General features: G+C 41.8%; 1 non-coding gene across 1 annotated transcript; it reads right to left on the bottom strand.

The window, feature by feature from the left end:
• Window positions 1-511: 511 nt before the first annotated feature.
• Window positions 512-609, bottom strand: LOC123451642. The gene has a single exon (XR_006632470.1). It is a non-coding gene; the product is annotated as a small nucleolar RNA snoR26 (small nucleolar RNA).
• Between the last annotated feature and the right edge of the window lie 13,469 nt (window positions 610-14,078).

A 14,078-nucleotide genomic window follows, 5' to 3' on the forward strand; every position in this document is an offset into this window, starting at 1 on the left:
TTGTACTCTTTGGGAGCAAAGTTATTTGTGGTGTGTAAAGGTCCACGTCTTCTTGACACGGGTGGAAGACACCTACTTGTTGGGCCTAGGAGTCCTACTGGTTCGATAAGCATATACATCACCTCGACGGAAATTTTGTGTGAGGGAAATTTTCTGCTGACTACATCTCCACCTTCCACTTGGAGTCCAACGAGGGGCGAGAAGCATATACATCACCTCTTCATCACATGCACACAATTGTAATAATTCAGAGAACTCACTTGTTCTTGAACGGATCACTTCCATTGCTACCCGATTGTACTTTCTTAACGTTCGAGGAAGCCTTCTTCTCTGCAGACAATAATAGGCATCAAAATTCAGAATCGCAAAAAGGCATCGATTCCGATTACTTGTGGGTGATATTTAACTTCTGTAGTTTTTTTACCTTCTTTGACCTCTGAAAAGTACTTTGCGTGTCAGTACTACAAAACAACCAACTTAAACAAAAGAAGGAGAAGATGATAGCATCTCAGAGACTCACATTACATAGTCCCCAATGTTTTTCTTCACTATCAAAATTCCTGAAAGTGCAAGGATTTGTAAAATTTGATGTAACACCACAGATTCTCTCTAGAACAAGCAAATTAAAACGGCATAGCTAGAATCTTGCAACTACAAACCAATAGAGGATATACACTTCTCCTAATCTCCCTCTATTTCTTGAAGCAGAAACACAAAGAGCGGTTGCAATATCTGGAGAAGAAGAAGCAGCAGCCGGCATCAACACCTAACTATCTCTGTCCCAGCCGTGGCCTCCCTGCCTCAATTAAAAATCAGCAATCAGAACAACAAAGCAGCATGAAACTCGCAGTGAAAGTACACGCACGCACATACACAAAGATAAACCGTGAATAATACACGCGCGCATATCTAGCTGAATCACATATCGAGAGGACCTCATGGTCAAGGTCGAGGTCATCCAGCTTGGGTCCTCCTTTTTTTCCATCTATGTTGGTTGTTGCTTCTGATAGAATCGTCCATGGCTGCACGACCTTGACCTCACCATGGCTGCAAGAAAGAAGAACAGAGAGTTCCGGGAGAGAGGACGGCTCACCATGGCTGCACGAACCGGCGTATGTTGCCTCCGGGTGGAGTGATGTCCGTCCGATGGAGATTTGGGATGGAGGGTGAGGTGTCGTCTGCATCTGGTGCACAGGGGCATGGTGTGGCGGCGGCTCCTCGAGGGAGGGGGAGGCGCTACAGCTATAGGAGGGAGGGGAAGGTGATGCAGCTCTAGGAGCGAGTCAGGACTGGCAACGGCGAAGACCGGACCATCGGTGGATCTGAATCGGAGGCCGGCAGCATGTGGGGAGCAAGCAGGGGCGGGGCGGGTGGCAGCGGGGCGCGGTGGGTGGAAGCTCACTTACCAGGCCCGACGGAGAGCATGGTCCTCGGAGCAGGAGGAGTGCGGGGGTCGGGGTGGAAAGGGGGCCGGCATTGGTGGGGCGGCGAGGAGGCTGGCGGTTGCAGGTGGGTGGCGAGGCGAGGGTGTGGGAGGGAGGCCGCAATGGTGGGGGCACAGGAAGGGGAGACGTGGAATGGGAGGGGCAGCGCGGGGTGGTGGTGCGGGCGGCAGGGTGGGGAGATTGGGGGGAGAGAGGTGGAGAGTGGGGGAGATAAAGAGGTACCGCTGGTGGGGAGCGTTGTTACGTGCCCATCGCCTTTGCCCTGTGCTAGCACACGACAAAGAGGAGGAGACAGATGGCTAAGAGGCTACGAAAAATGGCAAAGAGGCAGCTGACGGCAACCATGCCGTCCACAGTGAAGTGAGGTATTTGCCGTGTGTCTATTCCATCTTTGCACACGATAAAGAGAACACTGATGGCAAATGGTATCTTTTCCATTAGTCAGCTCTTTGCCATCTATTTTTTGGCAGCTCGCGGCAAAGAGCTTCTTTGCCATCAGCCAGCAGACGGCAAAGATCAGGCATATTGCAAATTCTCTCATTGATGTAGTGTCAATAGACTATGACAACAAACTTGCTATCTATGATGATTATGATGATGACATGTATGTTATAAAGATTAATAAAACCCATGAAACATGTCATCATTATTTTAATTTTCAAATGGATTATATCAATCAAGTTTCTCATGATAGTTATTTTGTTGAGTTTGCTCCCACTACTATGAATGATAATAATTTTGCTAGTGTGGGTAGTAATAAAAATTCCATGCTTGTGCATCATGAAATAAATGCTTTACATGATAGTTATATTGTTGAATACCTTCATGATGCTACTGAAAATTGTTATGAGGGAGGAACATATGCTTGTAGGAATTGCAATAATATCAAGTTTCCTCCCTATGTGTTCATAGTTTCAAAGTCATGCTTGTTTTGCCTTCCTATGCTAGTTGATTCTTGCTCACACAAATTGTTCGCTCACAAAATAACTGCATAGGAAGTGGGTTAGGCTTAAATGTGATTTCCATGTGATGCACGATGCTCTCTTTATGTTTCAATTCTTTACTTTTATACGAGCATCATTGAAATCGTCATGCCTAGCTAAAATGCATTAAACAAAATCGCTTGCTGGGTGACAACCCAACACTTTTATTTTCTGTTTTTTGTGTGTTCACATGATTAAGCTACTTTATTAATCATGTTTTATAGCTTTTATTTCAATAAAGTGCCAAGTAAAGCCTTTGGGGTTGTGTGGATACTTGCTTGTTTGATTCTTTGGAAAAACTGAAACTTTTACATCAAGTGGATAATTTCTCTGATTTTTCTAGTGAGTTTACATTTTTTTTATTCAAATTCTGTACATTGTCCTAATTTTTCAGAATTTTTAGAGGCATGGAAGTATGGATTGCATGCAGATATTCACAAACGGTTCTATTTTTGACAAATTCTATTTTTCATGCAGAGTTTGCTTGTTTTATTGTTCCCATAACTTATATTGAGTGATATAAATTATGGGAATGATATAATACATTAGGCATTATGTGATAAAAATTATGTATCTTCTTCTGACATTATCTAAGTCAATGATCCATATTTATCACACTAATCCATCTCACGAAGTTCCGGGAAGTTTTGTGTGATTGAAGTTTTCAAGTTTTGTGTGAGATGCCAATATGAGGAGAATAAGGAGCAGCAAGAACCTAATCTTGGGGATTACCAAGCCACCCCAAGGTAATATACAAGGAAGACTCAATCGTCTAAGCTTGAGGATGCCCCGGTAGACATCCCCTCTTTCATCTCCAACATTATCGGTGTATCTTACTTGGAGCTATATTTTTATTCATCACATGATATGTGTTTTGCTTGGAGCGTTATTTTATTTTTTTGTTCCCTATTATATGTTATTTACAATCATGTCTTCCGATAAAAAGTTCCAAGAATTTCCATTAGAATGCTTGAATTGCATGTGTGATGTGTGTTCTATAAAAACAGAAACTTATGCTGCACTATTTGAATTATCATAATTTACTAGAACGTGGAAAGTTTCTAAATTTATTACACATTACTTCATACAAGTTATTTGTCACGTCCTAAATTTGCAGAATTGTTTAGAGATATAAGTACACTTTTTATATAGATTACTACAAACTATTCTGTTTGGACTGATTGCTTTCATAGTTTGGTTATCTACTTATCCTATAGTTTCCATGGCTTATATTTGTAGATATAAATTATGTAAATGATAGTATACAGTACCTAATGTTTGAAAATTATTATGCAACTTGTCTTGGTAGTACATAGAGAGTTGATTTACTTTTATGTGTACTAACCTATCTCACGAGTTGTTTTCAAGTTTTGTGTGGACGATGTTTTTGAGACCATGATATGAGAGGAATTAAGGAGACCAAAAAGATCAAGCTTGGGGATGCCCAAGGCACCGCAAGTAAATATTTCAAGAAGTATCAAGCATCTAAGCTTGGGGATGCTACCCGTCCCACCTCTCTTCGTCAACAACTATTGGTTAGCCTATATTGAGCCTAAATTTTTATCCATCCACATGATTCGTGCTATTCTTGGAATGCATTTTTGTTTTACTTTGCTGTTTGAAATAAAATAACAGATCTGAAAATATTTATTGAGAGAGAGTCCTCACGTAGCTACTTAATTGTTTGACTACTCATTGATCTTCACTTATATCTTTTGAGAGTAGTTTGATTGAATTGCTCTAGTACTTCACTTATATCTTTTTGAGCACGGTGGTGCCGTTATTTTGAAGAAATATGCTCTTATACTTCATTTAGATTATTTTTTAGAGCTCGTAGAAACTTTAAAGAAATATGCTCTCTTGCTTCAATTATTTTATTTTGAGAGTTGAAAATTTTAAAGAAACTTGGACTCTCGTTCTTCACTTATATTTGTTTGAGAGCTTGTTATTAGCAATGACAATTCGCTTTAATTAAAATTTGTCCTGAAGTGAAAGATATCGAGGGAGATATAATAAAAACTTTCATATAGATCATTGGATATGATAAATTTGATTCCTTGCAATAGTTTTTGCGATATGGAGATAATAATATATGAGTCATGTTGGTGAGTAATTATGCTTTAGTAATAATATTGGTGTTTAGGTTTGCGATTCCCTATGCACGCGCATGAAGTCAATAATTATGCTATGAAATTACATCCTACTTGTGTTGTATTATTTGGTGTTAGTTATGTTTAATGTTCGCTTATGATGGTTTTCGTTCCTTGGTTGGGCGCTTCTCAATCTATTTGTTAGCCTTCACTTGTACCAAGCAAGAATGTTGCTTGTGCATCCAAATCCTAAACCCAAAGTTGTGCCAAATGAGTCCACCATACCTACCTATATGCCGTATTTCAGTGTCGTTCCAAGTAAATTTGTATGTGCCAACTCTAATGTTCAAAATAAACTTCTGTTTTGTGTGCCCGTACCGCTCATGAAGGGGCGAGGGGTGGCTAGTATCTTCCATGCTAAATAGATTATTCCCAAGATGAGTGTTTATTCACTTGTCATAGCACAAGAGTATGCGGTAATAGGGATGCCCGGTCCCAAAATGCAAAGAATTTTTTTTTATGTTATCAAATAAGAAATTCCTTGGAAAGTGTTGGTATGGACGGTACCCGTGGATGTGGCTAGCCGTGGAATGTCAACGAATGGTGGAAAAAGGAATACACTTTATTTTCAGTTTGGGAATCGCCTATAATTTGATTAGGATGGGAGTTATTGGAAGTTCTTAGTCATTTGCATTGACAGGAAAAGCATACCACCCAAAATACTTGTCTCTAATTTTTTCATTTTGAGCTCTAGCACCTCTACAAATACCTGCTTCCCTCTTCAAAGGGCCTATCTGTTTACTTTTATGCAATTTTTATTTTTTATTTGAGTCTCCATATTCTCTTATAAAGCACCAACTACAGAACACTACTATCAGACTTGAGCATTGGATGTAGCTAATATGTGGGCGTGTTGCGTGAATGGATCAATTATTGAGCATGATGTGCTAGGGATAGCGTTCTTTAGCGTTGATATTTTGAGAGACTTGGTTGGTTTTTGATATGCTTGAGTATTAAAGTTTTCATGTCAAGTTATAAACTATTGCTTTGAATCATCTAAAAGTCCACATGTCCATGCTATAAAGAAAACATTATGATGAACATGTGTGATAGCCCGATGCCGACGTTCCAGAAGATTCCCCCTTTATTCCGTTTTCGTCGTGTGTCTATTTTCTTTTTTCGCATCATCATCGCATCATGCGCATCATCTGCATTGCATCGGCATCCCGTTGCCGCCAGTTTTCAAAACTTGCATCCGTTGTTAGTTGCCGGTTCTCATCGTTGTCCGTTCTGAGCCCGACCGCACTCGCACGCGCCTGCGGCATCGTTAGAAACACTGTTTCAAAAGTGTGTGTAAAACTTTCTCTGATCGAGGTGAAACTTGGCAAGCGGTCGTAATTTGTTTTAGTTAGACCGCCTGTCGAATTTCGTCGCGATCGGAGTCCGTCTGGTACCCGAACGGTCGACCGTAGCGACACCGTATTCGGCCTACCGTCGGACGTCTTTCGGTGTGTTATAACTGGTTGCCGCACTGCTTGTTTCCCTCTGATCTCCGCCTAGCCTCTCTACACAGTGCACCGACCTGCGCGCAAACTAGCCCGAAAACCTCCCGGGACCCGAACCGGGCGGTCGTGGCTGTTGGATCCGGATCACCCCCGTTATACTGCAAATCGTCATCGGTTTGTTTATTGGACTCTCCTAACCTATTTAACCGCAATCATCCGATTATGATCGGAGCGTCCGAACCTAACCCATTTTTCCTATTTATAGACCACCTAGACCTAAATCTAGCCTAACCCTAAAAACTAGGAGGCTTGTCCCAACCTGCCGCCGCTAGCCTCGCCTACCTCGGAATCATCCCTGATCCAATCCTCCTGGCAGTCTGTGCTTGACCAACCACAGCCAACATCTCCCCAACGCTGATCTGAGCCGCCGGATCCCTAATCCAACGATCCATGGGCCTCCTAGCCCCTCGGCCTTGCCTCCCGCAACGCTCGATCCAATCTGGATCGAGGCAACCGCATCTGCCCGAGGACCCGACCGCGCCGGTGACTGAGTCAGCAGCAGGTCATGCCGTCGGCCTCCTCCTTCCCTTCCTCCTTCGCCCGCTCTCCCTCTGATCTGTCTCCTCTCATCTCTTCTGCAGGAGCACCAGCATGGACCGCATGGACAGCCCAATGGAGTTCTGCTACCGTTCCATGGTCAACCTCAACGAGCCCCGCCTCCGAGAATGGAGCAGGTGCCCCGAATCCACCTCCCTCGACCTCGTCGAATGGTCCTCGACAACCTTCGTGCTCGGATGTAGCCTCTGCATCGAGCAGACGAGGGGAACCGCCTCTCCCTAGGCTCCCGCGCCATCCCAGAGGCGTGAGGAAGCTCGCCCCACCTCCTTCCGCATGACGCCGATGGCCCAGCTTCGCTGCGACCTGGGCCTGCCCCGATTCCCCCCCGACGATGGCCTCCGCGCCCACCATCGTTGCCGGGGTAGCCCCAGCTCGCCGTCCTCTGAAGCCTGAACCCCTGCATCCCCGACCTGGCAACAAGATTCAGTTTCGTCAGACTCGCCCCACGGTATGGTTCATATGGCGCAAACCCTGCGACATATCACTCGAGCATGTACACGTCAACTGGTTTGTGTTAACCGGTTCCATCCCAGAGATCTGGGGTTCAAATCCCAGCTATGCCCATTTATTTTTATGCTTGTTCTGTTGACCTGCACCATGGCATATTCTTCTAGACTAAAACAATGCATTATATCACAATCAGTGTGTAGCCGAGCTGGATAGTGCATTTATACTCCACCCGGGGGATCCTGGGTTCAAGTCCCATGTAGCTCACATTTTCACATGCTTTCATTTTCTCTTTTTGCACTCACACACACTTAGTTCCCTCGGCCGCCGCACTATATTGCAATTCGGCCTATGTTTTTTTTCCTCCTATGATTTCATCTTTAACCTAGACATGCATGTTTGTATGAGATGTGATGTTGTCCGTTTTGTAGATGCCATGTTAGCTGCATGTTGTTTCCCTTTTGTCGTGTCCCCGACACATGGGAACCCGATAACTGGGAACACCCCATCATTCTTTGGCATGACACGCATACGCTCACAATTCATTGGCTCCGATACCTCTTCGAGTTTTCGGGACCCGAACGTTGCCGTGGCATCGTTTCCGTTTGCCGCCATGGTTCCCTTTCGTTCGCCTTGGCGACACATGCTTCTTTTTCTTCTCGCCCGTGTTGTTGTAACTCGCATGCATGTCGCATTCATGGCATGTAATCTTGTGTTGCATGTCTCTTTTGCCGTAGCTCCGTTCTTTGCTCCACGAGTTAACCGACTAGGATGTCATGTAGGATCGCCGCTTCACCCCTTGTCATGTTAACAACAATTTAATATTGTTGTGTAAATAAACGGGAGTGAACTAAATAATAAATCGTGGAGTTTCGTCGATATGCAACCCGTTGCATATCGAGCTTCATTTAATGTGTAGTGTTTGCGTGAGGTGAATTGCCATGCCATCCCTTGCATGTTGAACTGATCATGCATCATAGTAGGTTGAGCATCATGTGTGCATCGTGTGGTATATTTGTGTTGATGTTTGTTTCCGGTTTGCCCATCTCGATAGAGCTCCGCAAGCGTGTCGGAATGTGAGGACCCGTTCGACTACGTTGGTTCGCCGACTTCTCAGAGTTGTTCTTCTTCCAAGCGGGATCTCAAGCAAGATGACCATTTCCCTAGATACCATTACTATCATTGCCATGCTAGTTTTACTGTTGCTGCCGTTTTTGTCTCGTTGCCTACCACATGTTAAATATAAGCCTCTCAACAATGCCATGTTAACCTTCAACCTGTTCGACCTAGCAAACCACCGATTGGCTATGTTACCGCTTGCTTAACCCTATGTTAGCGTTGCTAGTTGCAGGTGTATTTCTTCCATGTCAAAGCATGCGTTCCTTGTTATATCACCATATTAAATGTTATTTAATTTAATGTACCTATATACTTGTTAAAAGGTGGAAGTCTCGGCCTTTCTAACCTGGTGTTTTGTTCCACCTTTACCCCCTTAGTTTCGGCTACCGGAGTTATGTTCCATAAATGAGCGCTCCTAAAACGATCGGGGTTGTTATGGGGACCCCCTTGATAATTCGTTTTAGATTAAGACTGGTCTGGCAAGGCCCAACTTTGGTACTACATTTGCCTAATAACCTAATAATAATGCATAGGGACCCGCCGGCACCCGTGGACTATTTTAATCAACCCCCGGGCCAGTGCTCCTCATGAGTGTTGGTCCCACCTGAGCGATGTCCCGCGCCCCTCTGGTCACCCGGAGGTTTAGCGATCCCGACGTCTAGCTCATCTGTCGTGTCCTGAGAACGAGGTACGCGACTGCCATTGGGATCGTCGACACGTCGGGCGGCCTTGCTGGATTAGTTTTACCTTTGACGGAATATGCTGTGCATCGAGATTCCGTTGATGCTTTGGGTAATCTCAGAGTTCAGGTTTTGCACTAGGGAATCTGACGTGATCGCGAGCTTCGTGATTGAGGATTTCTACGCGGCTTGTGGTAATTGGTGATGGACTAGTTGGAGCACCCCTGTAGGGTTAAATCTTTCGGAAAGTCGTGCCCGTGGTTATGTGGCAACGTGGAAGCTTTGTTTAACACTGGTTCTAGATAACTTGAAGTTAACTTAATTAAATCTTGCCAACTGTGTGCGTAATCGTGACTGTCTCTTTCGTGAGTTCCTTCTCCGATCGAGGACACGGTGGGGTTATGTCTGACATAGGTAGGTGTTCAGTATCATTCATTTGATCAACATTAGTTCACGTCCGCTATGCGTAGATCTCCCTCCTCTTATTTCTTGTACTCGTAAGATTAGCCACCAAATATATGCTTAGCCGCTGCTGCAACCTCACCACTCAACCTTGCCTCACCCATTAAGCTTTGCTAGTCTTGATACCTTTGGAAATGAGATTGCTGAGTCCCCTGTGGCTCACAGATTACTACAACACCAGTTGCAGGTATAGGTAAAGGTTACTTGATGCGAGCACGTTAATTGTTCATTTGAAGTTGCTTCTTCTTCTTCTTCTTCATCGATCTAGGATGGATTCCAGGCCGGCAGCCTGGGATAGCAAGGATGGACGTCGTTCTTCTTTTGTCGTTTGTTTTCGTCCGTAGTCAGACCCTGCTCTTACTCTTGATGAATATGTAATGTACTGATGTGACTCTGATGTAGCTTGTGGCGAGTGTAAGCCAACTCTGTTATATACCTCTTCTTTTCAGTACATGTACTTGTAACGATATCCATTCTTGCGACACAACGAGATGCGCTTCTATCCCTGACGAGGCCTTCCTGCCAAATTGAGGATAGGGTCACATCTTCGGCGTGACAATATTATAGGTAGCATTCCACATTAAAATTCTATTTTCAAGTGCCACTCTATCATGATGAGTTTTATAAGAAAGATTTGCTTTTATGATGCTAGGAAAACTGATTGAAATTATCATTGATCAAACTTATGCACTATGATAGCATTCACACTTCATAAATTATTTATTTTAACATTTATCTACTCGAGGACGAGTCGGAATTAAGCTTGGGGATGCTGATACATCTCCAAGTTATCGATAATTTATGAAGTGTTCAGGCCATGTTTGCCTATGTTTACAATACTTTTATATGGTTTTACTGCACTTTATAGAATTTATTTAGAATTAACCCGGAGTGACGCTGTTTTCAGCAGAACTACCGTGGTGCTGTTTTTTGTGCAGAAATAAAAGTTCTCGGAGTTGGATGAAAGTTTTTGACAATTTTTTGGAAGAAAATAGAAATGCTAGAGAAAAGAACCACCAGTGGGGGCCCGATGGTGCCCACTAGGCACAAGGACACGCCAACCCTGAGTGGATCGCCATGGTACCTAGTGGGCCACTCGTGGCCCATCGTGGCATCATTCCAACGCCCAAAAATCCTATAAATATAGAAACCTTTGGAAATAACCATAGATGAGAAGTTCGACCACCGCAAGCCTCTATAGCCACGAAAAACCAACCGGGAGCCCAATGCAGCACCTTTTCGGAGGAGGAGATCATCTCCGATGGCCATCTTCATCATCCTAACGGAGGCCATGACGAGGAGGGAGTAGTCCACCCTCGGGGTGAGGGTTTGTACCAGTAGCTATGTGTTTAATATCTCTCTCTCTCTCTCTCTCTTGTGTTCTTGAGATCTCATAATCTTGATACATCACGGGCCTTGTTAATATAGTTGGATCATATGGTGTTTGTCCCATGCTATTGTTGTGTTGAATTGAGTCTTTCACTTTAAGATCTTGTTATGTTGGATTAAATATTCAGATATGAGAGCACATGATGTATGTCTTGCATTCGGATACCCGTAGTGACATTGGGGTGTTCAAGTGATTCACTTTATATATGTTTTGGCACTCAACTCACGGATTCCTGAGGTGAGATTGGGGTAATCTATGCATAGGGATTGATGCATGTTTTCATACTATATTCTCCGATAGAAATCTTGGTGTGCTCCTTGAAGTTCTTTATGTTGGATTGAATATGAAGAATCTTAAATTGTTTGATTTGTGTGGTATAATTATCCCACGGATACTCGAGGTGACATTAGGATTGATATATATGTATCAATTGTGTTATTTTTGTACGAACTCTTGGATACATAGATCGTAAATGATAACTTGTTATATTAGTACGAACTCTTGTAAAGATTGATTGGAAAGAATAACTTTGAGGTGGTTTCATAACCTACAAACAATTTACTCTTATGTTCTGTGCTACATAGGAACTTTGGAGTGATTCTTTATCGCGTGTTGAGGGATTGTTATGTGATCCAATTATATTAGCATTGTTGAGAGATTGAAGTAAGGAAAATACTGACCCTAGGCATCATCTTCAAGCATTGCAATACTGTTTGTGCTACGTTTTACGAATTGCTACCTTTCTGTTTCTATTTATTCAGAATAAAAAAATATATTTCTACCATCCATATTACACTTTTATCACCATCTCTTTGCCGAACTGGTGCCCCTATACAAATTACCATTTTATTTGGTGTTTCTGGGACACAAGAGACTTTTTATTATTTGGTTGCAGGGTTGTTTGAGAGAGACCATCTTCATCCTATGGCTCACACGGATTGATAAACCTTAGGTCATCAACTTGAGGGAAATTTGCTACTGTCCTACAAAACTCCGTGCTTGGAGGCCCAACACAAGCCTACAAGAACAAGTCTGTAGTAGACAACATTCACCCTCAGGGCTGAGGGTATGTACCAGTAGCTATGCGTTTAATATCTCTCTTTTCTTGTTGAGATGTCACGATCTTGATGTATCACGAGCTTTGTTAATATAGTTGGATCAGATGGTGTTTTTCCCTTTCTGTCTTGTGGTGACAAATTGAATATTTTCCTTTGAGATCATGTTATGTTGGTTTGAATATTTTGGATTTAAAAACACTTGATGTTTGTCTTGTGTGTGGATACCCGTGGTGATAATGGGTCATTCTGTTAATTCACTTGATATATGTTACGGCATCAACTTGCGGATTTCGGTGACCTTGGCGATCTATGCACACGGGTTGATTGCACATTTTCATCCGATTTTTTGTGATATAAATCTTGGGGTACTCTTTGAAGTTCTTTATGTTGGGTCGAATATGATGAATCTGAAATTGTTTGATGCATGTCGAATAATTAACCGACGGATACTTGAAGTGACATTGGAGTATCTAGGTGGCATTACTTTTAATTGATATGTATCATAGGTGTTATTTTAGTACAAACTCTAGGGTTGTACATATAGGATATGCATCATAGAAGATACCTATAGGAATAGCCCAAAAGATTGATCAAAAATAATAACTTTGAGCTGGTTCACTGACTAGAACAACTTTTTATTATGTTCTCCACTAATAGGAACGTTGGAGTTATTCTTTTGTGCATATTGATGGATGACCATACATTCTAGTATGTTAGCATTGTTGAGAGATTGCACTAGTGAAAGTATGAACCCTAAGCCTTAGTTCCAAGCGTTAATATACCATTTTGCTTGTTGTTCACTAATCTTTAACTTGTTGTTTTTATTTATTAATATTATTAAAAAATATTTCTACTATCCATACAACACTTGTTTCACTATCTCTTCGCCAAACTAGTGCACCTATACAATTTGTCATTGTGTTGGGCATGTTGGTGACACAAAAGATTTCTTGTATTTAATTGTAGGGTTGCTTGGGAGAGACCATCTTCATCCTACACCTCCCACGTATTGATAAACCATAGGTCATCCACTTGACGGAATTTTTCTTGTTGTCCTACAAAACTCTACACTTGGAGGCCCTACAACATCTACAAGAATAAAGTTGCATAGTAGACATCAAAATCTTTTCTAGCGTCGTTACTAGGGAGATGAGTTCTTTAAGGTATATCTTTAGATGTTGCAATTAAATATTTTAGTTTCTTGTTTTTGACTAGTTTAATTTTATAAAATAAAACTACAAAAAATGGAATTTAGGTTGCCTCAATTGCTTCGCCTTTTTAATGTCTTTCGTGAAAATGGTGATTCAGAAAATTGCGCTCAATTGTTAGAGGAAAATTTTGTTAAAATGCTTAATTTGAATTCCTTGAATGATGAGCATGATAGTAATATTTTTAGTATGAATTCTCTGAATATCCATGATGCTAAGGATATACAAAGCCACAAGCTTGGGGATGCTACGTTCGACGAAGATGATATTTTCTGTCCCCCAACTTTTGATGAGCAATTTTTATGATGATAGCATGCCTCATATTTATGAGGATTATTGTGATGAAAGTGGGTTTGTAAGAGTGTCAACTCTAGGTACTTATGATCCAACTATTTGTATGGTGTTCAATCTTATCGGAATAATGATAAAAGTGGATTTGGAGAGGTCATGACTTTATTTAGTGATGAGTTCACTATTTTGGTAGAAGTTTCAATTGACTGTGACAATAAAGTTGTTATATGTGAGGATTATGGTGATGACACGTAAGCTATAAAGAGCAATAGTAACCATGAAACTTTTCATCATGATTTTAATGTTCAACTGTAGTATGTCATTCAAGTATCACATGATAGTTATTTTGTTGAGTTTGCTCCCACCACTATTATGAATGATAAGTTTACTTGTGTGCGTAGTATTGAAAACTCTATGCTTATGTATTATGAAAAGAATGCTTTATGTGATAGTTATATTGTTTAATTCCTTCATGGTGCTACTGAAAATTATTATGAGGGGGGAACATATGCTTGTAGGAATTGCAATAATATCAAGTTTCCTCCCTTTGTGTTCAAAGTTTTGAAGTCATGCTTGTTTTGCCTTCCTATGCTAGTTGAGTATTGCTCTCATAAAATGTTTTATCACAAAATACCTATGTATAGGAAGTGTGTTAGACTTTAATGTGCTTTTCATATGCTTCATTATGCTCACATTGTGTTTTAGTTCATTACTTTTACATGAGCATCATTCAAATCATCATGCCTAGCTAAAAGGCATTAAAGAAAAGAGCTTCTTGGGTG

This window comes from Hordeum vulgare, chromosome 4H (genome assembly GCF_904849725.1).
Source record: "Hordeum vulgare subsp. vulgare chromosome 4H, MorexV3_pseudomolecules_assembly, whole genome shotgun sequence".
Taxonomy (NCBI): domain Eukaryota; kingdom Viridiplantae; phylum Streptophyta; class Magnoliopsida; order Poales; family Poaceae; genus Hordeum; species Hordeum vulgare.